The sequence below is a fragment of the Podarcis melisellensis genome, assembly GCF_964234715.1.
Source record: "Podarcis melisellensis genome assembly, chromosome: 2".
NCBI lineage: Eukaryota > Metazoa > Chordata > Lepidosauria > Squamata > Lacertidae > Podarcis > Podarcis melisellensis.
In genome coordinates, this window is record NC_138529.1 from 47,917,655 (window position 1) to 47,923,654 (window position 6,000).

A 6,000-nucleotide genomic window follows, 5' to 3' on the forward strand; every position below is an offset into this window, starting at 1 on the left:
CCTTTGGAACTGCCTGTTTCTTAGTTTCAGTGGATAAATATTTCTGCTGTATTGATGCAGAAGCAGCAGCCCTATACTTAACAATGAATCCCAGACCCAATGGGAAGCAACACGGTGTCTGCCTGTTTCTCTTCAAAGCATTTGAGAGAGACTTCTCCCTAACAGAATGTCATGCATTGGGATAGTCACAAATAAGACAGCAATGGGATTAAGCCTCCTCCTGAGGTACTGCAGGGTAATTTGGATGCACAGTATCTTACATACCAACAAGGGTGTTTGATGCCTTTCTTTGAACTTAAAACAGCTTATCATTTGCTGCCACATTCCAAGCTCTCAATATGCAAAATGCCATGCAAATTCAGGGCAAATTCACTCCATTTGCCTCTAACAGGAAGGAAAGGGAACAAACACTGGCTTGTTTTCTATCTATGCTGTAAGGCTTATGGTAGGAATGTTAGGAATGTTAAAGGAGTACCACATGTTCTCCATCATGTTGTGGCCTGCTCAGTGTTGTGCTGCTCAAAAGTTGGCCAATTCCCTAGTTTTATCATGGACAAAGTTTGGTTGTTGCTGTGCTTCCAAAGTGACTATCGTCTTTGTCAATGCTCATAAGAAAATCCTATAAATAGGAAATTGCTATGTCATATGATCTGATGCATAATTTCAACAGCATTTTGCATATTGGATGAAATGCAGCCTCACAGATTTCTGTATGGTAGTTTCCACAAACCATAGAATGACACTCTTTCTCTGCTGAATTCTCCCTACTTAAACACCCATAAGCAATCAATTAGCTACTCAAAAGGCTCAGGGCTAGTTCACTGGGTAAACGGTATCAGTTTTAGAACTAGGATCTGCTTCCTCGCTGTGCAGTAGCAACCTTGCAAGCTCATTAGCACTTTTTTGTGGATGCAAGAGGATTGTGTGTGTGGCTAGTGGTGACTGCTCTAATTAGATTATTATGTAGTCTTTTGCTGCCAAGAGTTTGTAATGAGCTTATTTAACTTTTTTTGATGCTTTATGTTTAACCTAGAATTGTTTATTACAGTATAATTATCTTGTACTGTGCTTTCCACAAATACCACATGAATTAAGTAGGATGGGGTGGGGAGAGAAGTGAGGAGGCAGGAGAGAATAAGATTTGATTAAAATCCTGACAGAAGTCAAAGCTGAGAGATCCCTGTTCTCTGTCTTCCCACTGGTGAAATTTATTCTCCTTAAGCAAGATAGATTGCATAACAGGCCTGTGCATGATCAGCCGTCATTGATAGGACTTCAGTAATATATTCTAATAAAATCCACCAGCACACAGTTTTAGCTCAATGCTATAGCTAGTGCTTTTAACACAAAGTTTCTTAGATTCAATCCCTGACATCTCCAGATAGGGCAGGGAGACCCTCCTGTCTGAAATCCTCAACAGCTTCTCTCAGTCACATTAGAAAAACCTGAAGTAGATGGACCAGCAGCCTGATTCAGTATAAGGAAGCTTCCTATGTTCTTATTCACCATTAGGACTGTATACATGTTACTTAGGCATACAATGAATGTGCACAGAAGGGGAAATGGGATCATGCACTCCTGTCTGTCAGCACCAATTTAGACGTATACTTTAAACATGCAGACCTAAAGGGTGTGTAGTCCTTATGACTTTTACTTTTGAGAGTGGCATTTTTAAAAAATGACAAAGCAGGATTACTTGGCATTGTCATGACTAAGCTTATAAAAGTTTGGCTTCATAAAAGGTTATAAAAGATTTCCTTATATATTATAATTATTGATAATATATCCTTTATATTATTAGAGAGTATTAAATATGGATTTGGCATTTAAGCCACTTACAGTAGTTTGATACCGTGTTAGTGTAGCATTTTGACAGTCTTTACTGTGTGGAGAACGGGAGCTTCAATGAAATAAAGGGTCTTTTTTATTCAGGTTTGTTCGAGTAAGTTTACAAAAACTACTTTTCTGAAGGTCTGGTGTTATAAACCAGAGCACTCCATTTATGTAGAACTGGCATTATGAATGACATATTTGTATATTTGAGTTTCTCTATATTGAAAGGTCATATACATTGTAATTAAACTTTGTAAATATCTATGAAGCAGGAGAGCCATTTCTCAAACTTCCATTGGCAGAATGGCAGTCGTATGTTGTAATTCTGCCTCTTTCTTTCATTCATTCTTTTTAGAGGCTTGTGGAACTGTGAGAAGCTAATGAGGAAGAGCATGGAGTTGGAATGATCAAGGAGATGGGTAACCTGAATGTGTTGTATCACAGGAATGAAGGTGTTTTTCTCTGCTCTGTTTCAACTACTGGAACTGAACTTGACTAGTTGATATATCAATGGTAAATGGGCTTGCCTCTCTTAAAACTACCTGCCACAACTGTAACCAATTCATTGTGAATTTACAGCCTGAAGAGATTAGTTTTTAACTCATCATTACCATTCCTTAAAACGTCTTAGGAAATCTATCTCATTTTATACCACTCTTCTTTCAAGGTGCTTAGGAAGGTATACACAGTCCCCCCCACCATTTGTTCTCACAGCAACTCTCTCAAGTAGCTTAGGCTGAAAGCTTTATGAAAGCAAGCAAACTTTATGCCTAAATGGGGATTTGAACCTGGGTCCTAGTTCTACATTCTCACCACCACACCACAAACATTCATGTCATGCAATACTTTTTGCATACTGAAGAGCTTCCTTCCCACTTTTTCACCTATCTCTGGGTATATATGTACAAACACTAACCCATGGTTTAGTGCTGCTTGCATGAACTTAAGCAAGCGAGCAAATCTGTTGTACATGGATAGGCAAACTAAAGCCCGGGGGCTGGATCCGGCCCAACCGCCTTCTAAATCTGGCTCACGGACAGTTCGAGAATCAGCGTGTTTTTACATGAATAGAATGTATGCTTTTATTAAAAATGAATCTCTGGGTTATTTGTGGGGCATAGGAATTCGTTCATCCCCCCCCCCACAAAAAAATATAGTCCGACCCCCCCACAAGGTCTGAGGGACAGTGGACCGACCCCCTGCTGAAAAAGTTTGCTGACCCCTGCATGTGGACTCACTCTCTCCTTCTCCCACCCAGCCAGGAGGAGGACTTTGTCACAGATTAGCTTAACTTTCACAAATGCCAGCCTGTTGTTGTGACCAGACAATGAATCCTGGCTCATAACAAGTTCTCATTAGTTAGTTTGACCTTTGAAACCTCCATAGCAAGATGTGGGGATGACCACCAACTTAGATAAAGATAGACCTTTGGTCTGAACCAAGGGGGCTCTTATATTCTTGTGAGAGGGTGAGGGAGAGCAGAGACATGACCCTTACCTCAGACACACAGTGCTAAACCAGAGCTTATTGTTATGTGTGAACCATACCTTTGTATAGTGTGGGTCTGACTGTATATAACCCGTGAACCACAGTGCAGACTACCAAGAGGCAAGAGGGAAGAAATAGGCAGATCTTCGGTGTAGATAAATCTGCAATAAATCTACACCGAAGAGCAGAATGCCTCAGTGACAGAACCCAGAGCTATACTCTGTTCCCCAGAGGGTGTGTGTTCAACCAACACGTTGTCTGCAGACCTTTATGCCACCATATGCCAAGGGGCTAGGGTGGGTGACACCATTTTAAGCCCCGAATAGTGACATGCATTTCAGATTAGGTCTGAATTGGGCTCTAGCTATCAGGTGAAACATGGTGTGCCGCTGTGCATGCAATACTTAGCCATAAAATTTACAGCCTTGTTATCTGTGAGCTAAACTGAAAACAAACACTCATACAGGTGGAGCGTGCCATCTGTTTACATATAAACAAGTGGCCTAATCCAGCCTTCAGGCAATTGCCATAGAGGGAGGAAGGGAGAAGCGGTTAGTTTTAGGAAGAAACCAGTCACCTCAGGCAAAGGTAATTTGTCCTGGCCATCTGCAGGTTCAGGAAGGCCTAGGCAAAACTGGCCAAGGTGCAGGATACTGAGGAGACTAAGGTGTTGCCTTGGCACAGACACATGGGTGGCTGAACAATGGAAGCAGAAAATATGAGCTTGCCTAAGCTGCGTTTGTGTTGTGGTAACATGGTGCTGAGTGAGTCACCACATCTTGAGGTTGAAACTAGGAGAGTTAAATCCAGGTGTTTCCCTTGGATATATGGGATTGATTGCTCTCCATTTCAGAAGCACAGTCCTCTGTCCTTATGCTGCATCCTTACCTTTTAAGAGAAAAATGTAGTCCTTTTTCCAATCCAGGAAAAGACAATTATCTTCTTTAGGGACCCAGGAAAATGCAGAGCACTGCAAAATATGGTTTTATTACAATAGTATTGGGCTTGTATCCAAACCAAGGCCTACCACCACTTCTAGCTTTTGTGGGGCAAGAGTTTGGCTGGGAGAAGTTGAATCTTAAATAAAACCTGGGCTGGAACTACTTCAGATTCAAGCATACTAGAACTGCCAAGAAAACACGGCCTGGATTTCTAAACACGGGACAGACACAGTCTCTCTCTCTCTCTCTCTCTCTCTCTCTCTCTCTCTCTCTCTCTCTCTCTCTCTCTCTCTCTCTCTCTCTCTCTCTCTCTCTCTCTCTCACACACACACACACACACACACACACACACACACAAAATGTGCTTTTTCATAAGTCTTAGCAGTATGTACATCTGAGTCAGGAGAGGCAGTGCAAACACTGGCCTGGTGCCTGAATACCCTGGTGCACTGGATGAGGGTTAATAAGAAAATTACAAAAACATCTTAGGATATGATTTGCAAGGGTGGCCCCAAGATTTTGACTGCCATGGGGACTTGAGAGGGTTTAATGTGGCACTGCCACAGCTGAGAGAGCAGAACTGGTTACTGATTTTCCAGGTTCAAGTTTCTTGTGTTAATTCTCAATGTCCTAAGCAACTTGGGCCCAAAGTACCTTAGGGATTGCCTGGTTCCTTATGCTTCATCTCAATCGCTTACATCTTCTGACAGGGAACTTCTGGTGGTAGCCCACATTCCTGAGCTTCAGTCAGCCTTTACCAGAAGCTATTAGCATGGCAGGCCCTGTCCTATGAAACTGTTCCCCAGTAGAGGTCCAGCAGGAGTCACCCCTTCTTTTAGACAGCTTTTGAAAACAGGCCTTTGGAACATGATACTTTTTGAAATAATGACAACAACAACAACAACAACAACAACAACAGTATTTATTGATGGTACTGCAATATTATCTTTTTTTGTTGTGTTTTATGAAAGTGCAGTTTATGAATATTTAAACAAGCAAACAGAATAAACATTTTATTTCAGAGATTTGACCTGGACCTTAAATGAAACTGTAGAAATGCAAAAGATGGGAGAAGAGATGGGACAAAACTTGCACCTAAGGTCAAACATTGCCCATAAAGGCAACCTCAGTGTGAAATGTGCATTTGCAAAGTGTTGTTAAAATTTCACCAAAGGAGTGAGTTCAACTGGAAACACTTTGAAACATCCCCATGAGTGGGGAAGGGCCATAGATCAGTGGTAAAGCATATGTATTGCATGCAGAAGGTCTTGTGTTCAATTCATAGCTCCTGCCGATCAAGAGCGGCAACACCCAGTGCATATTTGGCCCTAGAAAGTTTTCTTCAGGAGATTGTGGTCTTCATGCTGAAAAAAGGTTTTCCAGTCGCTGGCTTGTTTGAGCCACGAACCAGTGCCAGAATGTATTTTCAATAGCATAACTTACTCTAGGGCATGTGAAGCAGAAAGTAACTAACTGGGTTCAGAGCAGCTATTTTTTTACTTAATAACTAAAATTATCCCACACACATTTTGAGGAATGAGGCCAGAAGCTAACATCTTCCAGGTCTGAGGGTTGGATTTTTGGCACTCAAGATCCTGTACAGCTCTCAATGTTACAATTAGGCACTGGTCAAAAGGTTCACTGCCATTTTGATAGCTTTTTATGTGAGTAATTGTGCTGTAGAAAAGGGAGGGTTGGATTTCACTGAAACTCATGTTTAAGAAAAAGCCAAGTCCAA

The 6,000-nt window shown here is 41.5% G+C and overlaps 1 long non-coding RNA gene across 11 annotated transcripts in view; it reads right to left on the minus strand.

Moving 5' to 3' along the window:
* LOC309363129 overlaps positions 1 to 4,507 on the minus strand; it is a 40,119-nt gene extending 35,612 nt beyond the window's left edge. For 3 of the 11 annotated variants that reach the window (XR_014165238.1, XR_014165239.1, XR_014165246.1), the window contains exon 1: positions 4,210 to 4,502. This is a non-coding gene — a long non-coding RNA (uncharacterized lncRNA). Of the gene's footprint in view, positions 1 to 4,209 lie in introns of all 11 variants that reach the window. The other 8 variants (XR_014165241.1, XR_014165242.1, XR_014165237.1 and 5 more) reach the window with 7 other exon arrangements.
* Between the last annotated feature and the right edge of the window lie 1,493 nt (positions 4,508 to 6,000).